Source organism: Notamacropus eugenii, chromosome 1, assembly GCF_028372415.1.
Source record: "Notamacropus eugenii isolate mMacEug1 chromosome 1, mMacEug1.pri_v2, whole genome shotgun sequence".
NCBI classification, from domain to species: domain Eukaryota; kingdom Metazoa; phylum Chordata; class Mammalia; order Diprotodontia; family Macropodidae; genus Notamacropus; species Notamacropus eugenii.
In genome coordinates, this window is record NC_092872.1 from 340273823 (window position 1) to 340294060 (window position 20238).

Here is a 20238-nt window from a genome sequence, read left to right on the forward strand (position 1 = left end):
ACACCTCTGGTAATTCTTAGTTCATATATTGCTGAAGCCTAGCTTGTAGAATCCTAAAACGTAATCTCTCTGACATGTGAAATGAGTGTAATTGTTCAGTAATTTGAGCATTCTTTGGCATTTCCCTTCCTTTGGAGTGGGACATAAACTGAACTTTTACAATCCAGTGGCCACTGTTGAGTTTTTCTAATTTGATGGCACACTGAGTGCAGCACTTTAACAACATCATCTTTTAGGATTTTAAATAGCTCAGATAGAATTCCATCACCTCCACAGGGCCAGAAGCAGGCCTCAAAGCACACAATGCTGATTACAAGAAACACACTTGAAGCAAAGAGAGACGCACAGAGTAAAGGTAAAGGGGCTGGAGGAGAATCTATTATGCTTCAGTGAAGTAAAAAAAGCAGGGATAGTATGATCTCAGACAAAGCAAAAGCAGAAATAAACCAAATTAAAAGTGATAAGCAGGTAAGTTATATTTTGCTAAAAGGTACCAAAGACAATGCTAAACAAATGTGTACCAAATGGCAGAGCATCCAAATTCTTAAGGAAAAAGTTAAGTGAGTTACAAGAGGAAGTAGTAAAACTATACTAGTGGGGCATCTCAACTTGCCCCTTTTAGTACTAGATAAATCTAACCAAAAAAATGAACAAGAAAGGAGTTGAAGAATGAGCAGAAATTTAAAAAATGTGATAGACTTCTGGAGAAAACTGAGTGGAAAGACAAAGGAATATACCTTTTTCTCAGTAGTACATAACTCCAACACAAAAATTGATCACATATTAAGGAATAAAACCTCACAGCCAGTGCAGAGAAGCAGAAATATTAAATGCACATTTTGTAGATCATAATGCAATCAAAATTACATTTAATAGAGGTCTGTGGAAGTATAGATTAAAAATTAATTGCAAACTAAGTAATCTAATCCTAAAGAATGAGTGAATCAAAAAACAAATCACAGAAACAATAAATAATTTCATTAAAGAGAATGATAACAATGAGACAATATGCCAAAATTTATGAGATGCAGCCAAAGTAGTATGTGGGGTAAAACTTACATTTCTAAACTCTTATATCAGTAAACTAGAGAAAGAGTAGATTAATAAATTGGCTATGCAACTAAAAAAAAGAAAATGAACAAATTAAATATCTCCAGTTAAACACCAAATTGCAAATCCTGAAAATCAAAGGAGAGATTAATAAAATTGAAAGTAAGAAAACCATTGAACTAGTAAGTAAAACTAGGAGCTTGTCATATTTAAAAAAAAAAAACCAGTAAAATAAGCTATTGTTTAATTTGGTTAAAAAAAAAGAAACCCAAATGACCAATATCAAAAATGAAAAGGGTGAATTCACCACCAATGAAGATGAAATTAAAGCAACTATTAGAAGCTGTTCTGTCCAAGTATATGCCAATAAATCTTAACAATCTAAGTAAAATGGATGAATCCTTACAAAAATATAAATTGCCAGATTAACAAAAGAGGAAATGGAATACTTCAATAATAATATCTTAGAAAAAGAAATTGAATCTACCATCAATGAGCTCCCTAAAAAAAATCACCAAGACCAGAGGGATTCACAAGTAAATTCTAGAAAATTTTAAAGAACAATTAATTCCAATACTATATAAGTTATTTGGAAAGATAGGCAAAAAATGAGTCTTACCAAATTTCTTTTATGACACAAATATGGTACCAGGAAGAGCAAAAACAAACAAAAATGAGGAAACAAAACTATCACTCTTTGCAGATGATATGATCATAAATCTAGAGAATCCTAGATAATCAATTAAAAAACTAATTGAAGTAATTAATAACTTTGGCCAAGTTGCAAGATATAAAAAAAACCCTCCACATAAACCATCAGCATTTCTATATATTACCAACAAAACCCAGAAGGAAGAGATAGAAAGAAAAATTCCGCTTAAAAGAATTCTAGACAATATAAAATCCTTAGAAGTCTACCTGTCAAAACAAATCCAGAACTATATCAACAATAAAGCATTTTTCATGCAAATAAAATCAGATCTGAACAACGGGAAAAATATAAAGTGCTCATGGGTAGGCTGAGCCAATATAATAAAAAAAAAGACAACTCTGCCTAAATTGATTTACTTATTCTGTACTATACCAATCAAACTACCAAAAAATTATTTTATAAAGCTAAAAAAAATAACAAAATTCATCTGGAAAAACAAAAGGGCAAGAATATCAAAGGAATTAATGAAAAAAATGTGAAGGAAGTAGCCTTATGGTATCACTCAAACTATATTATGAAGTGATAATCATCAAAGCAATGTGGTATTGGTTTAAGAAACAGAACAGTAGACCAGTGGAGCATATTAGGTACACAATACAAAGTAGTAAATGGCTATAGTAATCCGGTGTTTGGTAAACCCCCAAATCCAAGCTTTTGGGACAAGAATTAACCATTTGACACAAACTTCTGGGAAAACTAGAATAGTTCAGCAGAAACTAGGTATAAACTAACATCTCAAACTGTATACCAAGATAAGGTCAAAATTGGTACATGACTTAGACATAAAGGATGATACCTAAGCAAATTAGGGGAGCATGAAATAGTTCATCTGTTAGATCTATGGATAAGGGAAAAGTTTATGACCAAACAAGAGATAGAGAGCATTATGAGATATAAAATGGATAATTTTGATTATATTAAAAAGGTTTTGCACAAACAAAGCCAGTAAAGCAAAAATCAGAAGGAAAGCTGGGGAAATTTTTTTTTACAGAAATTATCTCTGAAAAAGATCTCATTTCTCAAATATATAGAGAACTGAATCAAATTTTAAAAATATAGGTCATTCCCTAATTGACAAATAGTCAAAGAATATGAACAGGAAGTTTTTAGATGAAGATATCAAAGCTATCTATAGTTATATGGAAAAGTATTCTAAATCACCATTGATTAGACAAATGCAAATTAAAACAACTCTGAGGTATCACCTCACATCTATCAGATTGGCTGGTGTGGCAAAAAAGGGAAATGACAAATCTTGGAGGGGAAGTGGAAAAATTGGGACACTAATTCAATTAGTGGAGTTGTGAACTGATCTGAGTATTCTGGAGAACAATTTGGAACTATGCCAACAGGGCTATAAATCTGTGCTTTGACTTTGACTCAGCAATACTGCTATTGTGTCTTATCTCAAAGAGATAACAACAACAAAAAAGGCCTATTTGCACAAAAATGTTTATAGCAGCTCTTTTTTATGGTAACAAAGAATTGGAAATTGAGGGGATGCCCACCAACTGGGGAGTGACTAAACAAGTCATGTGATTGTAATGGAATGTTATAAGAAATAATGAGCAGGATGCTTTCAGAAAAACCTGGAAAGACTTATATAAACTGATAGAGAGTGAAGTGAGCAGAACTAGGAGAATATTCTACACAGTAACAGCAATATTGTACAATGACCAGCTGGTATAAAATAAGATAAAGAAGACATTAATATTCAAAATAAGTATCAGATGAAATTTTGGTAAGCATTAATGATCTGAATTATAGCTGACATTTATATAGCAACAAACTGTTTTACATGCATTTTTTTCATTCCTAATAATCCTGTGAGAGATTGGACCACAATAAGTCCCTGCCCAAGCTCCACTTAATGATTGTTTTTTGGACCCTCTGGCTTAAAGTGAGTGTCAATGATAACTTTTTCTCTTTGGAACAGCAACCCTTAGGGTCTTGCCCTCTCATTTTCATTTGATTATTTTTTCTTTTTCTAATTAAAGGGGCCATCCGTTGACTACCTCTTAAAGAGGCCTATTCACTGAATGGGCATTATCTTACTCTACATGAGTACCTGAAAAGGCCTTAGCCTAAAAGGGCCACAGTCTCCCATTGCATCCTGGGCCATCTCCAGTCATCTTGGGTCACTGGATCCAGATGGCTCTGGAGGAGAAAGTGAGGCTGGTGACCTTGCACAGACCTCTCTCACTCAAATCAAAGTCAACTGCAAGTCATGTCATCATTTCCTTGACGTCATGGTCCTTTTCAAAAATGAAGGACAAACACAATGAATGATTCTCTGAGATAATGCAAATAATATTTCCATCTTACTGGGTTAAGAAACTAAAACTCAGTAAAGAGAAGTGACTTGTGAAGTTACTAAATAGGAGAAGCTTAACTAGAACTCAGGTCTTCTGATCCCAGTTCCTAAACACTTTGTATATATGACAGCTGAAATTCTTCTCCTAATTCCTAATGTCCTTCATCCTTAACTCCTTGTATAGTATTTTGCATTTTTCTTTATAGGATTAATCTGCATGTACACACATATATATGTACATGATGTTAAATCTCATAAGATGCAATTTGAGAGCAGGGAATTTTTTCCTTTGTATTTTGAGTGCTTAGTATATAACAAGAACTTAATAAATGCTTGTTGATTAATTTTTAAATTAAATTTTATTGTTTTCAAGTAGCAAATATCTGTCTTTTCTCTCCCCCTTTCCCCTCCCCTCAATGAGAATGAAAGAAAAATAAAACACTTATTACAAACATATGTAGTCAAGCATAACACATTTTCTCAATAGTCATGCCATTTTTACATACACACACACACATATATATTTATAATCATACACACATAACCCATTCTGTACTCTGCTACTCATGTTGAGTAGCATGTTTTTATCATTAGTCTTTTGGAATCATGATAAGTGATTAGGCTGATCAGAATTTCTAAGTCTTTCAAAATTATATGTCTTTGGGTAGGCTGAGTCAATATAATAAAAATGACAATTCTACCTAAATTAATTTACTTATTTAGAGCCATACCAATCAAACTATCTGATAATTATTTTCTAGAGCTGGAAAAAATAATATCAAAATTCATCTGGAAGAACAAAAGGTCCAGAATAGCAAGGGAAGTAATGAAAAGAAATGCTAGGGAAGGTGGCCTAGCTCTACCAGATCTCAAATTGTAGTATAAAGCAGCAATTATCAAAACCACTTGGTACTGACTAAGAAACAGAAGGGTAAACAAGTGGAATATGCTAGGTATTCAAGACACAGCAGTCAATGAACATAGCGATCTATTGTTTGATAAACCCAAGGATCCCAGCTTCGGGGATAAGAACTCACTGTTTGACAAAAATTGCTGGGAAAACTGGATAAAAGTGTGGCAGAAACTAGGCATAGACCAATACCTAACACCATACACAAGAATAAAGTCCAAATGGGTACATGATCTAGGTATAAAGATTGATATTATAAACAAGTTAGTGGAGTAAGGATTAGTGTATTTATCAGATTTATGGAGAAAGGAAGAATTTTTTAAAAAAATTTATTTGTTTTGAGTTTTCAACATTCATTTTGACAAAATTTTGAGTTCCAAATTTTCTCCCCATCTCCCCCCTCCTCCCACCCCAAAACACCGAGCATTCTAATTACCCTTACAACCAATCTACCCTCCCTTCAAACATCCCTCCCTTGCCTTATCCCCATCTTCTTTTTTGTCCTGTAGGGCAAGATAAATTTCTATACCCCATTATCTGTATTCTTTCCCAGTTGTATGCAAGAACAATACTCAACAGTTGTTGCTGAAACTTTGAGTTCCAACTTCTCCTCCTTCCTCCCTCCCCACCTATCCCCATTGGGAAGGCAAGCAATTCAGTGTAGGCTATACATGTGTAGTTTTGCAAATGACTTCCATAATTGTCATGTTATGTAAGGCTAACTATATTTCCCTCCATCCTATCCTGCCCCCCATTTCTTCTATTCTCTCTTTTGACCCTATCCCTCCCCAAGAGTGTTGACTTCTAATTGCTCCCTCCTCCCATTGCCCTCCCTTCCATAATCACCCTCATTCTGTTTATCCCCTTCTCCCCCACTTTCCTGTATTGTAAGATAGATTTTCATACCAAAATGAGTGTGCATTTTATTCCTTCCTTGAGTCAAATGTGATAAGAGTAAGCTTCATGATTTCTTTCTCACCTCTCTCCTTTTCCCTTCCATTGCAAAGGCTATTTCTTGCCTCTTTTATGAGAGATAATTTGCCACATTCCATTTCTCCCTTTCTCCTCCCTATATATTCCTGTCTCATCCCTTAATTTCATTTCTTTAGATATGATCCCTTTCTATTCAACTCACCCTGTGCTGTGTGTGTGTGTGTATAATCCCATCAACTACTCAGATACTGAAAAATGTTTCAAGAATTACAAATATTATCTTTCCATGTAGGAATGTAAACAGTTTAACTTTAGTAAGTCCCTTATGATTTCTCTTTCCTGTTTACCTTTTCTTGCTTCTCTTGATTTTTGTGTTTGAAAGTCAGATTTTCTTTTCAGCTCTGGTCTTTTCATCAAGAATGCTTGAAAGTCTTCTATTTCATTGAAAGACCATTTTTTCCTCTGAAGTATTATACTCAGTTTTGCTGGGTAGATGATTCTTGGTTTTAGTCCTAGTTCCTTTGACTTCTGGAATATCCTATTCCACGCCTTTTGATCCCTTAATGTGGAAGCTGCTAGATCTTGTCTTATCCTGATTGTATTTCCACAGTACTTGAATTGTTTCTTTCTAGCTGCTTGCAATATTTTCTCCTTCACCTGGTAACTCTGGAATTTGGCCATAATGTTCCTAGGAGTTTCTCTTTTTAGATCTCTTTCAGGAGGTGATCTGTGAATTCTTTCAATATTTATTCTGCCCTCTGGTTCTAGAATCAGGGCAACTTTCCTTGATAATTTCAGGAAAGATTATGTCTAGGCTCTTTTTTTGATCATGGCTTTCAAGTAGTCCCATAATTTTTAAATTGTCTCTCTTGGATCTATTTTCCAGGTCAGTTCTTTTTCCAATGAGATATTTGACATTATCTTCCATTTTTTCATTCTTTTGGTTTGTTTTGTGATTTCTTGGTTTCTCATAAAGTAAATAGCCTCCATCTGTTCCATTCTAGTTTTTATAGAACTATTTTCTTCAGTGAGCTTTTGAACCTCCTTTTCCATTTAGCTAATTCTGCTTTTTAAAGCATTCTTCTCCTCATTGGCTTTTTGAACCTCTTTTGCCAATTGAATCAGCCTATTTTTAAAAGTGTTATTTTCTTCAGCATTTTATTGGGTCTCCTTTAGCAAGCTGTTGACTCACTTTTCATGATTTTCTTGCATCACTCTCATTTCTCTTCCCAATTTTTCCTCCACCTCTCTTACTTGATTTTCAAAATCCTTTTTGAGCTCTTCCATGGCCTGAGACCATTGAATATTTATTTTGGAGGTTTGGGATACAGAAGCCTTGACTTTTATGTCTCTCCCTGATGGTAAGCATTGTTCTTCCTCATCAGAAAGGATGGGAGAACATATCTGTTCACCAAGAAAGTAACCTTCTATAGTCTTATTTTTTCCCCTTTTTTTGGCATCTTCCCAACCAGTTACTTGACTTTTGGGTCCTTTGTCAAGAGTAGGGTATACTCTGGGGATTTGTAAGATCTCAGTTCCTCCAAGGTGGCACAATCAAGTGTGTACCCTGGTCTGGAAGCAACCATATATTTTTGTGCCCAGAATCTGTGAGTAGTAGTTTCTTCTCCACAACCACCTGGCCTCCAGTTCCACCAAGCCAGCACTGGGGGCTGAGATTCAAATAAGCTGCTCAGTTTCCCCAAGGGCTTTTGGCAGGGGCAGGGTCACCATTGTGTCTGAGATAAAGATCAGCTGCTCAGTTCCTCCAGGAGCATTAGGTGGGGGGAGGGCCTCCACACAGGCACACAGGGCTGAGGTAAGAATCAGCTACTCAGTGCCCCCAGGGGTTTTACCTTCCAACAATGGATGTAGGCTGCTGTGGGAGCTGCTGCCACCCTATTCAGCCTCTGCCACTGTCTCCAGAGGCTGGAGCTATAGGAAGACCCTGCTCCCTTCTTGGTCAGCTGAAAAAACCCTCTTACTGACCTTTGGTGCCTGTGGGTTGAGGGATCTGCAAACCACTGTTACTGCCACTGGGGATACCACCCCCAAGGCTCCCATTGCTGTGCACCTTGGCCAAGGCTGCGCTGAGCTCTGCTCTGTGTCCAGTGTGACAGACCTTTCCCATTGGCCTTTCAGGTCACCCTGGGCTGGAAATCTCCTCTGCTCCATTGTTCTGTGACCTCTGCTGCTCTAGAATTTGTTGAGAGTCTTTCTTTACAGGTATTTTATGGTCTGTGGGGGGAAGAGCTAGTGTATGTGTGTCTTTCTACTCTGCCATCTTGGCACTGCCCCCCTGTAGGGAGATCTTTACTTTCGGTTCGGATTCGCTCCCACAAATGAAACGTTCAGTCACAATGATAGGGAAAATAGATTTTAATATTCAAAAGCAGCAGTATAAAGGCTTCTTACAGTAACATATCCAGCAACATGCAATAAACACTATACACACTACTATAATCAGAATAATAATCAAATACGTATTAAAAGAAAGAAAGAGAAAACATCACCAATTCAGGGAAGCACCAACACCTGAATTTCATCAGCTGGGGAATCCTGGGATACAGCTTTCAGGGTCTGAATTGGGAGCAAGTAGTCCCAGGCAGAGCGTCCTCTCCATGGGTGAGATTCCGAGGACTTACACTAAACAAGGGGATTTTATAGGGATCTAGACAAAGAAGGCTTTTTGCCAATGGCTCTGTATACTGTTCCAAGCTAGTCAGGTACATGGCCATGGGAATACAGGTGTTTATCCATCAAGGAGATACCATACGGGGCCCACAAGATATAAGTTAATTAATCATGTACTGGGAGGATTAGCCAAATCTTCCAAGTATTATCTATGTGTTCCGGGAGTGGCTAGTTCCCGGAACATTAATACATGGCCAACTCACATATGTTATATTCCTTGAGAGGTCACCAAAAGGACAGAGTAAACTTACTTTATTCAAGGGATATGAAATATTCCTTCACCCCCAAAGGGAAGAATTTTTGACAAAAGAAGGGATAGAAAGCATTATGAAGTACAAAATGGATAATTTTGATTACATTAAACTGAAAAGGTTTTGCATAACCAAGCCCAATGCAATCAAGATTAGGAGGGAAGCAGACAACTGGGAAAGAATTTTTGCAACTAGTGTCTGTGTTAAAGGTCTCATGTCTAAAATACGTAGAGAACTCAGTCAAATGTACAAGAATAGAAGTCATTCCCCAATTGATAAATGGTCAAAGGATATGAACAGGCAGTTTTCAGAGGAAGAAATTAAAGATATCTTTAATCATATGAAAAAATGCTCTAAATCACTTTTGATTAGAGAGATGCAAATCAAAACAACTCTGAGATACCACATTACACCTATCAGATTGACAGAATAGTTAGATGATAAATGTTGGAGAAGATGTGGGAGAGTTGGAACACTAATTTATTGTTGGTGGAGCTGTGAGCTGATCCAACAATTATGGAGAGCAATTTGGAACTATGTCCAAAGGGCTACAAAAATATGCATACCCTTTGACCCAGCAATACCGCTTCTAGGACTGTATCCCTAAGAGATCATAAAAGTGGGAAAGGGTCCCACAGGTACAAAAATATTTATAGCAGCCCTCTTTGTGGTGACCAAAAACTGGAAATCAAGATGATGCCATCAGTTGGGGAAAGGTTGAATAAATTATGGTATATGAATGTAATGGAATACTATTGTGCTATAAGAAATGATGAACAGAATGACTTCAGAGAGGCTTGGAAAGACATAAGATCTGATGCTGAGTGAAAGGAGCACAACCAGGAGAACTTTGTGCACAGCAACGACCACAGTGTGTAAGAGTTTTTTCTGGTAGGCTTGGAACTTCATTGCAATGCAAGGACTTAAAAAAATTCCCAATGATCTTTTAAGGCAAAATGACTTCCATACCTAGAGAAAGAACTTTGGAATTCAACTGCAGAGTGTAGCAGATCATTTTCTTTTGTATTGTGTTTTGGTTTGTTATATGATTTCTCCCTCTTCAAGATGACAAGTAATCTGATATAGACTCTACATATACATTACTATTAAACATAGTTTCACATTAGTCATGTTGTACAGAAGAATTAGAAAGAATGGGAGGAAACATGAGAAAGCAAAAAAAACCAAAACAAAACAAAAAAAGAAAATAGTCTGCTTCGTTCTGCATTCAGATTCCATAGCTCTTTCTCTGGATGTGGATAGCATTTTTCCATCATGAGTCCTTTGGAACTGTTTTAGGACCTTGCATTGCTGAGAAGGGCTACAAAATGACTTCTTTTTTTATATATATTATATTATTATAATAGCACCTTTTGTGGAAACAAAAACTGGAAATAAAGTATATGCATATCAGTTGAAAAGTAAATTGTAGGATATAAATGTTATGCTATATTATTGTGGTGTAAGGGAAAATAAATCATGTGAAAGGCAAGTTGAGCAGTTGAAAGGCAATGCAGCACAAGGGAAAGAGCACTAGGCCTGGACTCAAAGGACCTGGATTTAAATTCCACTTCTGACACTTACTGCCTATATGATTTTGAGCAAATCACAAACTCTCTGAGCCTTGGTTTCCTAATATATAAAATAAGGAGACTGGACTAGATGATCCCTGGGTATTTTCCAGTTCTTGATCTATAATCCTATGAGAAATTCAGAAAATTATAGAAAGACCTATATGAACTGAGGCAGAATGAAGTAAACAGAACCAGGAAGCATATGTGTGTGTATGTATGTGTGTATGTATACATATACATAGTTACGTATATATGTATGTATATGTATATAGTGACTATACTTAGGTTAATATAGAATTACTATATATATGTGTATGTGCATATATGTATATTACAAAATGACTTCTTATGGCAGTTTTGGGGGGGCTGTTTACTTATTTTTTTAGCCTTTTCTGATTTCAAATTTTATGTTAGAGCTGGGTCTGCAACACTTCTGGAGGGAAGGTCTGGGCTGATCCTGCTGCAGCTTTCTTGGGGGTACTGAGTGTGGGGACCTGCAAGCTTTTAGTGTTCTCAGAGTGGTCTGATCCAGGGCAAAGTTGATCTCTACCCCCTGGTCTGGGCTTTGCAAATTCCTAAGTTGAGTTTGGGTCTGCTGGATTCAGCTGCCTTTAGTCGGCTGGAAAGCTCTGCTGGTTCTGAGTGACAGAACCATAGCTTTTCTTTGCTGCACATTCTTGCAGTTCTACTGCAGGCTGCAGAATGGGTTAGAAGCTAGAACTGAGAATGCCCTCAGCTCCTGAGGTTTGAGTTAAACTGCTACTGCTTCTAAACTTGCTCCTCTCAGTACTAGCCCAGGGCCCATAACCACTCCTTTCTTTGGCACACCATTCCTGGGTACAGGACCCCTTCTCAGTGAGCCCTAGATTTGTCACTTGGGACTCGGTAGTGGGAGCAGATCTGCTGATTGACATCTGTTTCTGAAGCCTTCATAGGTTTAGGCCCTTCTGTGCTGTTTCTAAGATCTCTTCTCACCCCAGTGTGCAGCCTCTTCCTGCACTGGAGTGCTTCGGGTGACATGCTCCTGGTTAGATCCTGTCCTCTAGTGCCAGGCCTAGAGGCCTGAGGGCTACCCGAGTCTTACCTTACCTGTCCCAGGTCTTCGGTTGGCCAAACTGGATAAACGTATGAGAGAAGAGACATTCTGGAGTCGAACAAGGGTTAGGCTTTATTCAGGGTCTCGGTTACATGTGCAGGGGAAGCTCTTCCTTAGGAGGGAGAGAGAAAATCTCCCAAGGAGGCAAAGATCTTACGATAAGAGATTGGAAGTAGAAGTGTAAGTGGGGAGAGAGGGGGAGGGGAGAGCGAAGAGAGGGAAAACGGAGCCTTCTGTCCTGTCAGGGCCCCTCCACGCTAAGAGAGCCTTCAGGCTTTCCTGACTGTAATTAAGCTCTCCGGCCGCGTAGTTTGCACCTGAATACCGTGCCTGTTAGATAACAATAGGTGTGCCCAGACCCGGGCCAATCTCGAGGGCGGGGAGAGCTCTCTCCCATCACGTTTCTCACGGGAAGAGGCGGAAATACACGAGATAGCTCGGTCTCACTCCTCGATTCCCTGCTGTTTTCTGGGGGGCCTCATGAGAACTCTAAGATTTAGAAGTTCCCACCTTTACCCGCCTGAGACTGTCCACATGGAATTGAGCTTCCATCCCCAACACTCTAGGTCCATAGACCTCTCTGTCTGATTCTCAATTCTCAATTCCAGAAAAATGACTCATGACTTTTTCTTGGATTTCCCAATCCAGGTTCAATCTGATATGTTCCCTGGATCTGTTTGGAGAAGGGTTGAGTTTTTTGCGGGGGGAGGGGAATCTGTTCTCCTGATTGATTAGTTAATGCCTAGTATCTTTTCGCTTTGCTATAATTACTCTAATCTTGCTCATTTCTGATACTACTAGTGTAATAACACAACTTAATTGTAAGTACTCTATGTAGTTACGTAGAGGGTGAAAAGTCTTTTTGGGTAATAGTTAAGGTCAAAGGTGAAAAATCTCTTAGATGAAACTACAAAGGAATCACAGGCAAGAGAATAACTAAATTTTTATTTAGACTATAGAACTTGTACTTTAAGACCAGTTTGTTTGCTTCACTTTGACCTCTTACTTACCAAAGACCTACTATCTTAGAAAGGAAGTTCAAGACTTCTGAAAACTCTATACAAGGAACTGAAACTGATACTTAATAAGAACAACTAATCTGTAACTGAACTGCTGCTTAAGACAAATAACTCATGGAATTGTGTCAAAAGATAGAAAATATTGCTAATAATTTCTTAATTCTATATTTCTTTTCAAATGAGAGCATGGTTTTTGACCTATGTGAGTGAATTTCCTCTAAATTTTAATTTTTATTTGTTGTGAGAAGTTAATAAAAACGTCAAGCAAAAAAAATGTGAAAATAAGACATTTTTGTGATATGTATGTAGTGGATGCCCAAAAGACTATAAAACAGTGCATGCTCTTGGACTCAGCATTATCACTTCTAGGTCTGTATCCCAAAGAGATCATAAAAATGGGGAAAGGACCCACATGTACAAAAATATTTATAGTAGCTCTTTTTATGGTGGCAAAGAATTGGAAATTGAGGGGATGTCTATCAATTGAGGAATGGCTGAACAAGTTGTGATGTATGAAGGTAATGGAATACTATTGGGCTATAAGAAATGATGAGGAAGCAGACTTCAGAAAAACCACTAAAGACTTCTATGAACTGATGCTCAGTGAAATGAGCAGAAACAGGACACCATTGTACACAGTAACAGCTACATTGTACAATGATTGACTTAAAGAAGAGTTATTAGTTAGAGTAGACCAAACTGAAGGTCTACAGAGCTGTTGTGCTGACCTCCTTGTTGTATACCTGTGAAACCTGGACAGTCTACCAGTGCCATGCCAGGAAACTGAATCACTTCTATTTGAAGTGTTTTAGGAAGAGTCTGATGATCACCTGGCAGGATAAGGTACCAGACACTGAAGTCCTTGCTTGAACTAAACTGTCAAGCATTCAAACTATGCTTCAGAGAGTGCAGCTCTGATGGGCTGACTACATTGTTCAAATGCAAAAGGTACACTTGTCAAAAAGACTATTTTCTGGAGAACTCACACAGGGCAAGTGATCACATGGTGGTCAGAAGAATTGATACAAGGACACTCTCAAGGTCTCTCTCAAGAACTTTGGAATTGATTGTGTGACATGAGAGACACTGGTACAGGACTACTCAGCATGGCATGCCCACATTAGAGAAGATGCTGTGCTCTATGAGCAAAGCAGAATTGAAACAGTTCGAAGGAAATGCAGGATGCACAAATTTAGAGTAGCCACCTCAAATGTTCACATGGACTATTAGTGTCTGCTGTGGTAGAGCATTTGGAGCTCATATTGGTCTGATCAACCACAACTGGACACATTGAAACTTGACTTTATCATAGTGATGTCATTTTCATCCTCTTCGAGAATGAATGACAACAACCAACCAACTAAAATAACTCTAAAAGACTCATGATGGAACATGCTATCCACATCTAGAGAAAGAACTTTGGAGTCTGAATGCAGATGGAAACATGCTATTTGCTCTCTTTTTCTTTTGTTATTTTGTTTTGTTTCTTCTTTCTCATGGTTCTTCCAATTAGTTCAAATTTTTCTTTACATCATGACTAATGTGAAAATATTTTTAATATGAATGTATAAGTAGTTCCTATATCAGACTGCATGCTATCTTGGGGAGGGAGGAGGAGACGAAGGGAGAGAAAATTTAAAACTCAAAATCTTACGGAAGTGAATACATAAATTAATTATTTTTTAAAAAAGTAACGTAGTGCATGTACAGTGTAAAGATACACTTTGTATGTGGCAAAATAGATGTATCATCTGAGATCTCCAACGTGAAATTTTCACCTTTGAAGAGAATGGGCTGAGAGCTACTAATCAAAGAAATGCCTGGCAAGATCCAGTGTTATTGTGACTGGCTAATCTTTCCTTTATTTGCCTATCCCTGGTTTCCAGCTAGAATTATTTCTGTCTGTCACACGTCAAATATTTTTAGTCTAAGAATTACCAGGTGTTAAGAATAAAAGGTACTTTCTTCATCACTCTAAGGGGAGGGTAACACTTAGCTTGCAATTTCCATTAAAAGGCTAGTTACACAAAAGACGCATCATAGCTAGTAAACCTCTTTATCAAAGTAAGCAGTAAACAAAATTGGGAAAGTTATACAGATTAGAATGGATCAAAGAATAAACAAAAGCAAATGAGCTCTTCAACTTGGGAGAAAGATAAAACCCCAGTTCAAATAAACAATCTGAAAGGGTTGAAGGACTGCTTTCTAAGCAATCTCTAGGGTTTCAAGCTATGGGAATTAAGGGGACATGACTCATTTTTATGGCCCCTGGGATATCTCCAGTTTGCCATAAAAAAGCTCTTTTTTGCCTCTGTGCAATACCTTCCCTAAATTTCTGCTCCTTGCACAGGTATATAGGCAATGTCAGTTTAGCAGTCTCTCAGTTAAGACGGAGTCAGATCTCCTTCTGAATATGCAGCATCACAGAACAATTCCTTGGAAAACCTACTCCAGGCTTGAGTAGAAGTGGGGGTTACTTTCTAAAGGTCTCCACTGCTAATGTCCTCCAAGCACCTACCATTACATACTTAGCAAACACTTCATGAGATGCTAAGTTTGTATGATTGAATTAAAAATTCTCCACATGTAGTTGGTACTTCAGAATCTTAGCCAGTGCATTAATGTGGAGACCAGAGAGCCCCAGAAAAAACAAGAGTCAGTAAGGCACTTTGAAATTAGACTCTTCCATCTTCTCTAGGACACAGAGAGACGATAGGGAAATAGTGCTGCTCCTGCTGTATATAGGATGGTATATAGGGTTGGTCCAGGTGAGTTTCCATGAATCAGATAGAGACTGATAGTACTGTTACTATGGTGGCCACTAGTATTATTGTAGCTACAAACTGACACTGAAGGGGATAGAGGCTGAGACTGCTGCAGACCAGCAGTGTTCTAGGTTTGTTTTTTTTCAGTTGAGAAATTTATTTAAACAGATCAAATAAAACAGATGCTTCCTTGTCTTTGCACTTAGAAGAAGGTGTTGGGCCTCTTGGTGGGAAAACATAGTTTATGCTGGAGATGCAGAACTCTCTGGGGCATAGGGAACTTGATTTTGAAGTCATGAAACTGCTTGATTGTGGACTGGCAGCACTTGCTGGCAGGAATTTCTTCCACTTTCATGATCTGGATGGAGTGGGCCTGGGCATGGTGATGGGCTCCCATATCCTGGTAGCACTGAGTGACAGCACCAGCAGCGGTCAGGTTCCTGTGCTCCCTGTACATGTTGTGGATCCCATCCTGGAATCATAGTGCAAACCAGATTCTGAAGACTTTCACCCTAAGAAGGGACTTTTCAAAGACCTGTCCATAGTATACAATTTCTCCAGAAGACTTCTTCATCTTTTTCTGCCGAGAAACGAAATACCAGAATTAGAACTTTGCTACAATGATTAGGAGCAAAGATCTGCATCCAATAAAAAGGTGGCACTGGACTCTTGGGAGTAGGCAGGCAGTGTCCAACCACCTGTATGCTTTCAGAATGCTTGAGGCCTTCATGGTGCTGCCGTCTCATTTCCCACCAACTCACAAAAGCAATGTTCTAGGTTTTGGAAAAAATGGAGACTGGCGCCATAGAGGAAGAATCCCTAATTCTGCCACTGTTAGCTCTAGTGACTCCCCTTGGCTTTATGAACTGGAGAGAGAGTCCAGTTTCTATCACTGCTCTTTCTCATACTTTTTTCCTTATAAACTGTTCATGATTCAGATATGAGGTCCTTTCTAGAACCACAAGTTTGAATGATAATAATCCCTGCCACCTGTCAAAGAACAGGAAGGGAATAAACATTTATATAGTGCCTACTATGTACCAGGCATTGTGCTAAGCACTTTACAAATATGATCTCATTTGATCCTCACAACAACCCAGCCTGGTAGGTGATATTATTATGCCCATTTTACAGATGAGGCAAACAGAGGTTAAGTGACTTGCCCAGGATCACATAGATCATAAATATCTGAAGCTATATCTGAATTTAGATCTTGACTCCAAGCCCAACATGATATCCTCTGTGCCCCCTAGCAGCCTAGGGGAAATTTACAAGATGGCTTTGTTGAGGTTTAGGGATGTTGGGGAACCCCAAAATACCAATGCACTGGGTCCTACTTGAATGAATTCTAATCAAGCCTTCTTAAAGCCAAAGAAAAACAAAATTTATTAAAGATTTGCCATATTGGGTTGATTCTTAAGGAGCCTAAGCATTTGTAACACTTGTATTCACAAGCCGGCCAGATAGAATCTCAGCTAGACAGAGTCTGAGCTGGATTGAATCTGAGCGCCTTCATGGAGGCAAGATGGAACTTAAATACAGAAAAGACTATAGGAGGGATCTGGGGGTGGCCTGGTAGTCTAGGGTGATGGGAGGAGGGGTTTAGGGAGGGTCTTGAGGAGAAATCCAAGGAAGACCTCAATGGGATTGGGGTGACTGGTCAAAGGTTGGAAACAGCTGGAGTCAATCAGGATATATCAGACAAAGGAGAGCTTGGGTGGGAAGCAGGTGGGGCAATCTAGAGGTCTTGATGGGAATGTCCAGTACTCTGGGGTGAATACAGATGGAATCTAAGGAAGATCTTGATGGAAGTGGCTGGTAATAGGATCAAAGGGTGAGGAGTGCAACTGAGACATGGGCACAGTGACAATGAAAAGCCTATGGGCTTCTGGAGACTGCTGGATCAAATGGGAAGATTAGATTTGAGTAAGAAAGTTTGGATCAAATGGGAAGACCCAAGGGGAGTTCAAGGAGGTCCCCAGAGCCCAAACCCCATCAGCTTGAGGCAAATAGTTCCATATGTGGGTATGACCTATTTCCTCTTATTTTTGGCTAATATTTAGTAAAATATATAGTTAGAGTACAAGTCCTATGGATGTGGATGTTGAGAAAGTCATGACCAGAGGACAGCCCAAATAGACAGAAATGGGGGCGCATGACCTGAGTATAAAGTGAAGACTTCACATTTTAATATTTTGAGTAAAATTACATGCCATTCCATAGATTAATTCTAGGCCTATCCAACACTGGCACTTGAAGCCTTGAGATTTGTAGATGGAGCAGACTAAGAATTTTCAAGCTAAAAGTCCCTGGTGGTGAATGGGAATACAGCAGCCTTTTAGAAAGGCTAGCCCATGTGTGTGCCAAAGAGACTAATATGACTACGAGGCTGGTGGCTCAAGTGGATTATCATTTTTGGGACACTCACATCTTGTACTCTCTGACTGGAGAACTAATGAAATGTTATGTAGTCTTTCTTCAGGAGTAAGGAATTCAACACTAGATCATGTGACCCAAACCAGTGTAGGGACCACAAAGGTTACAAGTGTCCTTTTACATACAGCTATTTAAAAATAGGTTGTGTTTGGGATTCAAAACATATTTTTCTATTGCCCAAAGGACAGGTTTCATTCCCTGCCCGCCCCCCCCCCCCCCCCCCCGTAGTTCTCTGGTACCCTTGATGGGGGTGGGAGGTGTTTAAACTCTGCAAATGGCTCTAACTCTCATTAATGCTGTACCCTTAATTGTAGAGGTAGGTCTCCACTAAATTTTAAGTTGAGTAATTTAATCATTAAAATTTGTATTAACTTTTACAAAGAAATATTTACTTCAAAAGTGTAAACACAAATATACGAAGTTACTCCCTCCAACAAGGGAGAGGGATAATCTACCCCTCCCACCTTTTACCACTTCAGTGTTTGGGGAGGGCATTAGGTTCATAGCTTAGGTCAGTTCCTATAAAGCACAGTGCTAAGTTCCAAGTCCAAACCCAGGCTTGAGTCCAAGGTACCTTGGCTTCGCCAGGCTCTCCTGCCAGGCTGGATGGCTGCAACAACTTACTTACACAGCTGATTCCAAAGTCTCCATGGCTCTAACTCCCATATCTAGTGAGGATCACTACTGTTCCTGAAACTCTGAAGGATAAACAAAACAGAATGGAAACAAACACCTCCAGGCCTATTTCTTTGGGGGGGGGGGGGGGGGGGGGAACAGGGACAGTCTTTCCCTCTCACCTGTTGTAATGTTAATATGATGTTAATGATGAGTGGTGGGGAAGAGTTAAAGATCTTCCCCACCCATTAACAGGCCTCAGGTGAAGCCCATTAATTAACGGGAAGCTTGATTAGGCAAGATTTGTTTTGTAGGAAGGGTCACACCTTTTGTTAATTTCTAATAAGGCACTGGTTCACAAGGGACGAGAAGCCCTGAAAAGTTTACATGCATTCAGAGGTGAGCTTTTGCTTTGGGGCTTACTCTTTGGAAGTATTCATTCCAGATGAGACTCTGGGTTGCCGTAAGGAGCACCAGCTTTGAAACCCAGATGTTGGTGCTTCTTTCTCTGGTAACTATGTATGTATATAATGTTCAGACAGTGGGATCTGTCTGTTGATCTGTGATGTCTGTATTGCTTATGGTCAGACAGTTAGAAGTCCTGTCTGTTGATCTTCATTTCTCTGCTTATATTCTCTCTGTTTTGAATGTAATTTAAAAAGACTGCAAATTTTAGTTGCTTTCCTTTTAGAAAAGCAGATCTAAAAACCCATGCAGCAGGCCCTCCTGTGTATGTTGGGGTGCTTACTAATATACCTGTTCAGTTCATGGTGCCAATACTGTGGGTGAATGGAGATTTTCATCCTCTGGAAACAGTAGCAAAGAGATTACACAAAACGGAGTGAGCCAGAAAAGAGTGTAATACCTCTTTCAGCTCCCTCAACCTAAGCAATAGAGGACACAGAGTATCTCCATGTTAGGAGGTCTGGTCTTGCCCATGAAAGCCCTTCATACTGTCTTTAGGGGATCTGGGAATGTTCCAAAGGCCTATTCTGCACAAACCTCAGAAAATATCTGAAAAGGGACATAGAAAGAACAATGATTAAACCAAAAAAAATCAGAAGTAACCTCCTCCAATTAGTCTAAAACTGCATAAAAAGTTGGCCAAAAGTGGATGGAGGATGGTAGAAGGGTAGCAGGGAACCTTCTAGCCACAAATGCAAGTTCACAAAGAGAAGTTTTAAGTCAGTGGAATATCATTAATAATAGCCAGAGAATGCTCCCTCTGGTGCTATATTTACTCTCCTTGAGCACCTACCAAACTAATCCCATCGGATTAGTAGGGACCCAGACTCTGCCTCTGTCCCACTGAGAGTACCTACAATATACTGCCAGAAGGGACCAGGTCATAGGTTGCCATTCTGCTGTGTCTGTATAATTAGTCAACTAGTCCTTCCCTCACTTCAACCATCATAGCCACAAGGTCATTCCAGTTCAATACAGGCAAATAAGACTGGATGTGTTAAACTTGATTTAAGATTGTCTAATCTATCAGGTTTGGGATTGTAATCAAATGAGACTAGTAGAACATCCAACATGACAAAAATAAATTTACTTAACAATAGCTGGTCTGGTTTGTTCTTCCTTAGGCAGCCTGCTAGCTGCCCTCTCCACCTACTTCTTGGCATATTAATGCCAAACTTAGTACTGACACCCAAGTGGCTTAACCTACTGTAACTCAGAAATCCTCAATTCAAATGATCCAGTAATCTCAGCCTCCCCTGTAGCAGGGATTACGAGCCTGACCCAATTAAGTATTACTAAAGGAAAAAAGAAGTGAGGTTTCAATGGAGAAAAAAAACGGATCTGAGGTAGAATTTGGGTGTCCCTGGTCCAAATGCTTGAGAATGGAAGAGGAAAGGAAATGTGATA

At 38.9% G+C, this 20238-nt stretch overlaps 1 pseudogene; it reads right to left on the minus strand.

Annotated features, from left to right (window-relative positions):
• Positions 1-14288: 14288 nt before the first annotated feature.
• On the minus strand, positions 14289-16179 carry LOC140525731 (large ribosomal subunit protein eL20 pseudogene; annotated as a pseudogene).
• Between the last annotated feature and the right edge of the window lie 4059 nt (positions 16180-20238).